The sequence below is a fragment of the Meles meles genome, chromosome 10 (genome assembly GCF_922984935.1).
Source record: "Meles meles chromosome 10, mMelMel3.1 paternal haplotype, whole genome shotgun sequence".
Lineage (NCBI taxonomy): Eukaryota > Metazoa > Chordata > Mammalia > Carnivora > Mustelidae > Meles > Meles meles.
Genome location: NC_060075.1, coordinates 11,519,824 through 11,531,349, shown reverse-complemented (window position 1 = coordinate 11,531,349; position 11,526 = coordinate 11,519,824). Strand labels below are relative to the sequence as shown.

The 11,526-nt window shown below is 40.0% G+C and overlaps 1 pseudogene; it reads right to left on the bottom strand.

Moving 5' to 3' along the window:
• Positions 1–10,697: 10,697 nt before the first annotated feature.
• LOC123951475 lies at positions 10,698–11,221 on the bottom strand (annotated as a pseudogene).
• Between the last annotated feature and the right edge of the window lie 305 nt (positions 11,222–11,526).

The following is an 11,526-nucleotide window of genomic DNA, read 5'->3' as shown; positions in this document are numbered from 1 at the left end:
GTGTCATGGTCCCATTCAAACACCTGGATGATGATTGAACCAGTGCCCACTTACATGGAAATACAGTCGTAAGCAAATATCCATTGGATTCTACTCTGGGCTTCTTCCTTTGGGAAGGAGAGGAGGGAAATCAAATCTGGGCATTCTCTCTGAATGAGATTCCTTCCTTGGGACACTGTTAAAATAGGGCCACACAGGGCTCAGAGAGCCAGTATTGTTCAGAAATTCAGAATATAAAATTTTGTCTACTCTCAATTTTGTATCCCCTTCATTATGTGGCAGTTTTAGGTTAAAAAATCTTGATTAACAGTACATATGATCTCAATAGCCTCCCAGGGAATGAAGAGAAAATGTGTCTATGGCTGAACTAGGGTGTGGATAGGGAAGGAGCATGCCTCTTGAAGATAATGTAATGGTTGCCATGGGAGCCCCAGAGGATGGTAGTTGTAGCTGACAGTGCTCAGGGCTGTTATGTCTAATAGCCTTCCCTTCTGTGGAGATTCTTTTTCCTCCACCATCCTTGGAGAATTTGGTTTTAATTTTATGAAAACTACTGGAAGGTTTCTTTATACCAACCCATCTCTTTTCTCATTATTATTTCCATTGTTCTGCCTTCAGTTTTCTCCCCTCTGAGGTCTAAGTGGCAGCCAGAATTTTTCCATGTTTATTCTTCTTTAGAATTACACATTGTGATTTTCCACATTTTCAAATTGTCTCTGGAACTTTTTTGTTTTTCCTCAAGCAAGTCACAAAGTCACATGTGAATTGAATAAACGTGTACTTTGAGTTCTGAAAAATGAAGACTCAAGAGTTTCACTAGTTTGTGTCCAAAAACTAACCCTTTTTTGTTTCTAAGAATCATCCTATTAAGTCTTATGTTTAAAAGTTATTTTGAAATAGCTTGCTCCATTTACTATACAAACATTTCTAGAAATAATTTTAGAAAAGCTTCTGTTTAGAGTGGGGTGCCTCTAAGGCAGGCTTTAAAGTTTTTGCTCAAAGACACTAGTGTTCAAATTTCAGAGTCTGACTTGCAACTGGATGCCTGGTAGAGAGAAATTTTAATGTCCTCTGAGAGTGTAAATTATTTCCCTGCTGATTAGGGTATATGCTGCTGAGTGGAAGTAAACTAAAATCTCTGTGGAGATTATTCCATATTTTTACTTTAAACATTTATTTTTTAATAGGCAATACATTTGCATGGTTAAAAATTCCAAATGTCTCAAGAGTAAAAAATCTCTCTCCTACCTTCTCCTTCTGAAGCATTCTCATCAGTTTTATATCTGTCCTTCTAGAGATATTTCATTCTATAGCAGAAAGCCACTAATAGTTAACTACCAGACCACTCAACTAACTTACCTATGTACTTACTTATGTATTCCACACCAAGAACTAACTAACTAACTAACTTATTAGCTATGTTCTTTCTCCTTGTGTCCTTCTACACAGATGGCTGCACAGTATGCATGCTCTTCTGCTCCTTGCTCTTTCTACTTAGTATATCTTGGAGATCTACACATGTGGGAACACAGCATTTCCTCACTTTGAGGTTTTCTGGTTTTTGTTTTGACAAGGATGCACCACAGTGTCTTTGATTGGTCACCTGTTTGTGGTCATTTAGGTTGCTTCTTGTTTTTTGCTATTATGGCAATGTTGCACTGTTGAATGAATCTTCTACATAAGTAATCTTGCACATCTGCCAATTAATTGTAGGGTAAATTCCATGAAATGGGATTACTGGGTCAAGTGGCATGTGCATTTCTAATATTTTTAATTAGCTTATTTTATTTAAATTTAATTAGTTAGCATATAGTATATCATTAGTTTCAGACATAGAATTCAGTAATTCATCAGGTGAGTATAACACCCAGTGCTCATTACATCACATGCATTCCTAATGCCCATCACCCAGCGACCCCATCCCCTCACCTTGCATTTTGAATTTTGACAGATATTGCCCTATATAGGCTTGGATCAAGTTACTTCCCCATTAGCAATTTAGGAGTGCACTTATTTTCATACTTTCTTTTTTGCCAATCTATTAGGTAAAAAATGCCCTATTAATATAGTTGTCATTTGTATGATTCCTATTTTGAGTAAGGTTAATTATTATTTTATATGTTTAGAGCCATTTGTGTGTGTATTTTCTGTAGACAGTCTATATCTTTGCTTATTTTTAGATTTGGATTTTTGCTTTTTTTTTTTTCAAAGATTTCATTTATTTATTTGACAGACAGATCATAAGTAGGGCAGAGAGGCAGGCAGAGAGAGAGAGAGGGAAGCAGGCTCCCCGCCTAGCAGAGAGCCTGATGCGGGGCCTGATCCCAGGACCCTGGGATCACGACCTGAGCCGAAGGCAGAGGCCTTAACCCACTGACCCACCCAGGTGCCCCGATTTTTCCTTTTTTTTTAATTGGCTGGTAGGAGCTCTTTATATCTTAGAGAAATTACTCTTTGTTTTTGATATGAGTGGCAAAACATTCTCCTACCCTCAGTGTTTTTTAATTTTAATTTTTCCTGATACTGATGTTAATTTTAAAACTTTCCTTATTTTGAAGTAATTATAGAATCATAGGAAGTTGTAAGGACAGTACAGAGCCATAGGTGCCCTTCAGCTAGCATCCCCTGATGGTAGTGTCTTACATAGCCGTAGTACGATAGTGAGACTGGGGAACTGATACAGGTGCATTACAATAAGAAGTCTACAGATCTTATTCAGTTTCCCCTTTTTCAAACCTGTATTCATGTGTGTGTGATTTGATACAATTTTATTCCATGTACAGTTCATGTAGCCACGATTGAGGCACAGAACTGTTCCATCATCACAAAGGAACTCTTTCATGTTACCCCTTTGCATTGTACCCTCCATGTGTTTTTCATTTCTTATTTTTACTTTTATAACAATGTTTTTTTTTTTTAAATTTTCTCCCAGTATTTTCCTGTGCATTTTTATTTGGTGCTTTAATTAATTTATTTATTTTATTTTATTTTTCCAGTGTTCCAAGATTCATTGTTTATGCACCACACCCAGTGCTCCATGCAATATGTGCCCTCCTGAATACCCACCACCAGGCTCACCCCTCCTCTTACCCCCTCCCCTCCAAAACCCTCAGTTTGTTTCTCAGAATCCACAGGCTATCATGCTTTGTCTCCCCTCCGAATTTCCCCAATTCACTTTTCCTTTCCTTCTCCTAATATGCTCCATGTTATTCCTTATGCTCCACAAGTAAGTGAAACCATATGATAACACTCTCTGGTTGACTTATTTCACTCAGCATAATCTCCTCCAGTCCCATCCATGCTGATACAAAAGTTGGGTATTCATCCTTTCTGATGGAGGCATAATACTCCATAGTATATATGGACCATATCTTCTTTATCCATCTGTCTGTTGAAGGGCATCTTGACTCTTTGCACAGTTTGGTGATTGTGGCCATTGCTGGTATGAACATGGGGTACAGATGGCTCTTCTTTTCACTACATCTGTATCTTTGGGGTAAATACCCAGTAGTGCAATTGCAGGGTCATAGGGCAGCTATATTTTTGGTTTCCTAAGGAATCTCCACACTGTTTTCCAAAGTGGCTGCACCAACGTGTATTCCCACCAACAGTGTAAGAGGGTTCCCCTTCCTCCACATCCTCTCCAAAACTTGTTTACTCTCTTGTTAATTTTGGCCATTCCACCTGGTGTGAGGTGGTATCTCAATGTGGTTTTGGTTTGAATCTCCCTGATGGCTAAAGATGATGAACATTTTTTCATGTGTCTGTTAGCCATTTGTATGTCTTTTTTGGAGAAATGTCTGTTCATGTCTTCTGCCCATTTTTCGACATGATTATCTGTTTTTTGAATGTATAACAATGGCTTTCATCATGCAGATTTTTTTGTTGTTGTTGAATTTATTTATATATTTTTTAAAGTTTTTAAAAAAGTATTTATTTATTTGTCAGAGAGAGAGAGAGAGAGAGCAAGTGCACACCCACACATGCGCACAAGCAGGGGGAGGGGCAGATGGAGAAGCAGGCTCCCCACTGAGAAAAGAGCTGAATGTGGAACTCAATCTCAGGACCCTGAGATCATGACCTAAGCAGAAGGCAGATGCTTAACTGACTGAGTCATCTAGGCATCCCTTGCTGAATTTATTTAAAACAATAATCGGGGCACCTGGGTGGCTCAGTGGATTAAGCCACTGCCTTCGGCTCAGGTCATGATCTCAGGATCCTGGGATCGAGCCCCGCATCGGGCTCTCTGCTCCGCGGGGAGCCTGCTTCCTCCTCTCTCTCTGCCTGCCTCTCTGCCTACTTGTGATCTCTCTCTCTGTCAAATAAATAAAAATAAAAAAACTTTAAAAAAATAAATAAAACAATAATGAAGGCTGGCATTTTGTCTCATAGTTTGAAGGTATTCCTCACTGTGATTTTTTTTTAAAAATGCCTTTTGGTTTCTTCTAGTGCTTTCATTTTTATATTTAAATACTTGAACCTTCTGGGATGTATTCTGATACAAGATATCCTATATGCATAATTTTTTTCGCAAAATGGTAAGCTTGTTGCCTTAGCACTTTTTATTGTACAATTTTTTCCTTGATTGATTTAAAAATGCTACCTTTTATTATTACTAAATTCCTATGCATGTTGGTTTATTTCCAGACTTTCTATTCTGTTTTGCTACCTTGATATAGTCATCTGCCAGTACTACAGCATTTTGCCTATTTTAGGTTTATGATGTTTCAGTGACTGGTAAACTAGTGTTTCTTCATTAATCTTCTTTTCTAAATTTCTTGGCCATTATTTAAAATATAATAGTGTCTGGTCCCAAACAAAAATTCCTTTTTAGGAAAATTAAGTTGGATACAACTAAATGTATAATTCAACATAAGGAGTCATACATATCCATGATGTTGCATCTTTCTGTTCAAAAATATGGTGTGCTTTTCCATTTAGTCACGATTTCTTTTATAACTTTCAGTAGTGTTTTAATTTTTTAAAATACATACCTTTTACATGATGTGATGTGAATGCTTATGTATAAATTTATGCCTTAGTTTCCAGGCATATTCACTGAGGTAATAACAATTGTCTTGAAGTAATTGCAAAGACTAAAGTCGGTAATATATGTGCATGACATTATTGTTCTTCATATTATTAACAATAATAATTATAGTATTAGATAGTTAATTTTTTTAAAATTATTTTCTGTTTCTGCATCAGTATGAAGAAAGTTGAGAAACCCAAGTATGGTGAGGACCTTTTTAGACACCAGGAAAAATTAGTGGTTTGTTTTTTTTTTTTTTACTCCTCTTTTTTTTTTCCCATTCTTTTAATTTTTCAACTACTAAATCAGGAAAATATGTTAAATATAAATGAGATAAAAAAACCCACTTGTGGTGGGTAAGGAGTCACTAGAAGGGATTCTGATGCTGAAGGAGGTCACTGGAAACTCACTGGGTGGGTGACTCTCAGAGAACGGTTCACTTAAGCAGCTTGAAAAAAATTGTTTAAATTCTAGTTACTTAGGATATAGTGTAATATTAGTCTTGGGTATTTGATATAGTGATTCAACACTTCTGTACATTATCTAGTACTCATCACAGCAAGTGCATTCCTTCATCTTCATCACTTCTTTCCCCTATCCCCCCACCCATCTCCCTTCTGGTAATCATGTTTGTTCTCTGTAGTAAGAGTCTGTCTCTTGGTTTGTCTCTCATTCTCTTTTTTCCCCTTTGTCATTAAAATTTTTTTTCAAGCCCCTATACAGGGCTTGAACTCATGACCCTGAGATCAAGATCTGCGCTGAAACTTCTTTCAAGATATGTCTCCAAAGGCAAAGGAAACAAAAGTGAAAATGTACTTTTGGGACTTCATCAAGATCAAAAGCTTCTGCACAGCAAAGGAAACAGTCAACAAAACAAAAAGGCAACCCACTGAATGGGAGAAGATATTTGCAAATGACAGTACAAACAAAAGGTTGATATCCAGGATCTATAAACAACTCCTCAAACTCAACACACACAAAACAGATAATCATATCAAAAAATGGGCAGAAGATATGAACAGACACTTCTCCAATGAAGACATACAAATGGCTATCAGACACATGAACAAATGTTTAGCATCACTAGCCATCAGGGAGATTCAAATTAAAACTACATTGAGATACCACCTGATACCAGTTACAATGGCCAAAATTAGCAAGACAGGAAACAACGTGTGTTGGAGAGGATGTGGAGAAAGGGGAACCCTCTTACACTGTTGGTGGGAATGCAAGTTGGTGCAGCCTCTCTGGAGAACAGTGTGGAGATTCCTTAAGAAATTAAGAATAGAGCTTCCCTATGACCCTGCAATTGCACTGCTGGGCATTTACTCCAAAGATACAGATGTAGTGAAAAGAAGAGCCATCTGTACCCCAATGTTTATTGCAGCAATGGACACGGTCGCCAAACTGTGGAAAGAACCAAGATACCCTTCAATGGATGAATGGATAAGGAAGATGTGGTACATATACACGATGGAGTATTATGCCTCCATCAGAAAGGATGAATACCCAACTTTTGTAGCAACATGGACGGGACTGGAAGAGATTATGCTGAGCGTAATAAGTCAAGCAGAGAGAGTCAAGTACCATATGGTCTCATTTATTTGTGGAGCATAACAAAGAACACGGAGGACAGGGGGAGATGGAGAGGAGAGGGAGTTGAGGGAAACTGGAAGGGGAGATGAACCATGAGAGACTATGGACTCTGAAAAACAACCAGAGGGTTTTGAAGGGGCGGGGGGGTGGGAGGTTGAGGAACCAGGTGGTGGGTAATAGGGAGGGCACGTACTGCATGGAGCACTGGGTGTGGTGCAAAAACAATGAACACTGTTACGCTGAAAATAAACAAATTAAAAAAAAATGTGCGCTGAAATCAAGAGTTGGAAGTTTAACCAACTGAGCCACCCAGGCGCCCCTGTTCATTTGTTTTGTTTCTTAAATTCCACATAGGAGTGAAATCATATGGCATTTGTCTTTCTCTGACTGACTTCTTTTGCTTAGTATTTCAATAGCTTTTGACATCAGCTAAGGGAGAGAAAGAACTAAGAGTTGTGTTTTTTCTTTGAAGACATAAATGGGAAAGGAAAAAACCAGATAGGAATAGTAAGAGTTACTAAACATTATCTAGCTGTCTTTAAACTGTGTTCTATATTATGCATTGTCATGTCACTATATTGACACTGTTCTGTTGAGAAAAGAAATGAAAAGACTGAGAAAATGTATTGGAGATTAAACCAGCGGGAAATCAGATTGATTGGTGGACTTTGGACCATGTGCTAGACCTTCCTCAGCCCTCTTCTGGTAGCAGATTTCCTAATGGCAAATCAGTTCTGTGGTGTCAGGAAAGCTTAACTAAAACCCCTGTCTTTATTGACCCATGGCAAATATTACAGATCACTCCCAAAGGTTTCACAGAAGACATTTTGTAAAATTTAAAAACATAATGCAAAACAATATATAAGTCACGATGTGTTAACATTGTAGAGGACCACAGATTGTTTGAGAATGTATTTGGTGAGCAGGTATTTTTGGGGTGTCTATCAGTAGACACACCCTGTGCTGAGGATAAAGTACTGGGCATTACAGATGGTGTTTCTATCCCCATGGTGTTTATAGTCTCGTGGAGAGCCCAGCAAAATGTCATACAAATGAGCATATCACTACAAATGCTTCAGCAGGTGATAACATTGCGGATGAGAAGACATTTAAACACACAATTCCAGGTGCTTATAGACCTGGAAACCTGTCAGTGAATTCCAGTCTGGGAAGCATTCTCTCTAGTGGTATCTTGGCTGTGTGATAGTGTGAAGCAAAGAGTGCTTTAGTAGGGGGTGATTTTTGTTCTGGATGGAAGAGACGGGATTTGTGCTTTCCAGACAAAGCAGGGAGATCTTACCATCAGGGATCCTCTACCATGAAATTCCCAGGTCTGTTAAGGATGGCCATGGAACAACGTTCGCACATGCCCATTTACTCCCTCCTTTGTCTCTGAGTGACTCTAGAAATACACTCCTAATATATAGTTCCCAGCTCAGACCTGAGTTTTTCTCTCCTATTCTTCACACATTGGCTTATTCTCCATGAAAAAAGATAAAAGTATGAAGACTTTGCCAGGCTAGTGCTTTTGGTGAGACTCAGACCCGTTTTGTGAATCAATATTAGAAAAGCAGACTCCAAGAACCAAGATGCCCTTCAACGGACGAATGGATAAGGAAGATGTGGTCCATATACACAATGGAGTATTATGCCTCCATCAGAAAGGATGAAAACCCAACTTTTGTAGCAACATGGACGGGACTGGAAGAGATTATGCTGAGTGAAATAAGTCAAGCAGAGAGAGTCAAGTGTCATATGGTCTCACTTATTTGTGGAGCATAACAAATAACATGGAGGACATGGGGAGATGGAGAGGAGAAGGGAGTTGAGGGAAATTGGAAGGGGAGATGAATCATGAGAGACTATGGACTCTGAAAAACAACCTGAGGGTTTTGAAGGGGCGGGGGGGGGGGCTGGGAGGTTGAGGAACGAGGGGGTGGGTAATAGGGAGGGCATGTACTGCATGGAGCACTGGGTGTGGTGCAAAAACAATGAATACTGTTACGCTGAAAATAAAAAAAATAAAAATAAGATGAGGAAAAAAAAAAAGAAAAGCAGACTCTAGATACCTCCTTAACCAGAATGGGACCTGTCTAACCAGAGGGTTACCTCTTGAGATATGGCATGAGATCAGAAAAAACAGGGTTGTCACCGCTTACAAAAACACCAAATAAACTGTTTATTTTTACTCAGGCTTCAGAGTGTTAATCAGATGGAATGACTAACTTTTCATTTAAAGAAAAAAAAAAGGGAAAGTAGAAGGTACTTTATAGTTACACCCTCTGTTCAGTCTCAACTTCAAGATCTGTTCACTTTTACTTTTAACATTTCCCTATCTCTTAAATAATTTCTAGTCTATATTCTTCCCAACTCTTTTAGTCTTTGAAACCTTATCTGCCTGCTCTACAGACTCTGCCCTAATTAGAAGAAGTTGAATTAGGAATAGCCGTTTCACTTACTCCCTCTAGTTAAGCATGAAAGAGAATTTGTTGGACTAAGGGAAGAAAAAGTCTGTGCTACTTGTTTTTGTCTATAGTCTAATAGTCCTGCTCTAGAGAAACAGGACAGCTTCTGGAATACCCTGTGAGATATGTTATTTTCCCATATCAAAAACTCTCCTATGCCAGGGCCTCTAAAACTAATTATTTGGCCTAGTTTTCAGACCCCTACAAAGTCCACCCCCTCTTTCCAGCCTTACTTCTGCCTCATAAATCCTCAGAATGAAGCCTTTGCACTAACCATACTGGTTTGCTCACTCTTTCCCAGACAAACCTCAGTTTTTTCAACCTCCTCACTTCATTTGTGTCGTTTCCCTGCTCACCAAGAATATGGATCTCCCTCTCGACTCCCTCAACTGTCCAAATCTGACCATTTTCTAAGGCCCAAAATATTTTTTTCTTCTTCTCTAATATGCCCCCCCCTTTTCAAATAATTTATTTATTTTAGAGAGAGAGTCAGAGGTAGAAGCAGACGTGGGGTTCATCCTGGGGATTCCTGGACTCGGGGATCATGACCTGAGTAGAAGGCAGATGCTTAACCAACTGAGTCACCAAGGTACTCCTCCTTTAATCCCTTTGCAAACTATCCAGATTTTTCCCCTTCATGGGAGAATTTCACAAGTTCAGTGGGGTTTTTTTGTTTTGTTTTGTTTTAATTTATTTGACAGACAGAGATCACAAGTAGGCAGAGAGGCAGGCAGGCAGAGAGAGAGAGGAGGAAGCAGGCTCCCTGCTGAGCAGAGAGCCCGATGTAGGGCTTGATCCCATGACCTTGGGATCATGACCTGAGCCGAAGGCAGAGACTTTAACCCACTGAGCCACCCAGGCGCCTTTCCAGTGGGGTTTTTAATGTGTATCCTGTATTTAGTAATTAAACAAATATTCCCTTATTTAACTTTCTGCATTGTTGGATTATGTTTTAAGTTCTTTTTTCTTTTTTGGTACTTATCTTTTATCTTTTTAAATAGTCTCCAGGTTGTTGGGAAGGATCGCCTATTAGACTTTGTGTGTCTCTTATGGTCCCTGGAGTGGTGTCTTGCACACAAATCTTTTTACTGATTGATATTTCTTTCTGAGACCTGAGTGGTGTCTCAGGTCCATCATGCTCCTAGCATCTGGGAGGAGGGTGTTGGGATGATACCTGAGGTGAGGAAGGGCTTCTGGCTGGGCACAGAAGAGGTGTTCATTAAATGTGGTATTTGGTGATTGACTGTAAAGATGAAGTTGACATTTAGGGCAAGGGTAAAAGTGGTTGTGGGGATTATGTTGATGTTCATCCAATCAACAAATGTTTAACATTTCTGGTTGGTGTAAACTGCTTTTGAGTCTTGATGAGAACGAGTCAGAGCTACAAAGATTTCAGAACTTGTCATTATCTATATTCCTTCAAAAACAAAGAGTCCATTTTTCATACACACACACACACATGTGCACAGTTGCACAAATACTGTTTACCTTAGTACAAGTTTCACTGTCCTTAGGAAGCAGCCTTCTCTTTCCCCTTCTCAGCGTATCTATATTTCTCTGTTAACACAACTAACTTCCTGCCCAGCATTCAGCTCTGGGCCCCATCAGCACTTCGACACTGGAGCCACCATTACGACTGGGTGTGTGTGACACTCACAGGCCATGTGGTTCAGCACGTGGTGTCCCCAGGGGTGCAGGAACATGGTGACCACTGTCTCCACCACAGAAGTCACCAGTCTTGTAAGCCAAGAGACAGCTGCCATGTAGCACAAGGGGTCACCAATAGCCATGTAGCCGTCATAGGCCATAGCAGCCAGCAGCAGGAACTCAGTACTCCCCAGGACCCGCGAGAAGAAGAGTTGGGTCCCATACCGGGTGAAGGAGATGGTCTTCTTTTCCAGCAAGAAGTGCACCAGCATCTGGGGGACCCCGCTAGAGGTGTAGCAAATGTCCACCACCGAGAGGTTGCAGAGGAAGAGGTACATGGGCAGGTGCAGGAGGACAATGAGCCCATTGCCCAGCAGGGTCAGCAGATAGATGGCCCCGAATAGGACAAACAGTCCAGCCTGTCACTGGAGAGCCCCAGGAGGACAAACTCACTTTCCCAGGTCAGGTTGTCCCTCCTCATGAAGCAGGTGGGGTAGGTGGCCAGCAGGAGGAGGTAGCTCAGGGAGGCCAGAATCAATCAGAATTCAGACTGGGCCTGAACAAAGGACTGTAAGTAGAACTGCAGGAACTTGAATGTTTTCTCCATTAGACTCTGAGCCTCTTGAAATCAGGGATCTTTTGTGATTTTCTTCTTTCTTTCTTTCTTTCTTTCTTTCTTTCTTTCTTTCTTTCTTTCTTTCTTTCTTTTTGAGAGAGGCACAGAGAGAGTGCATGCAGGGTGGAGGTGGGGCAGAGGGAGAAGGAGAGAGAACCTTAAGCAGGCTC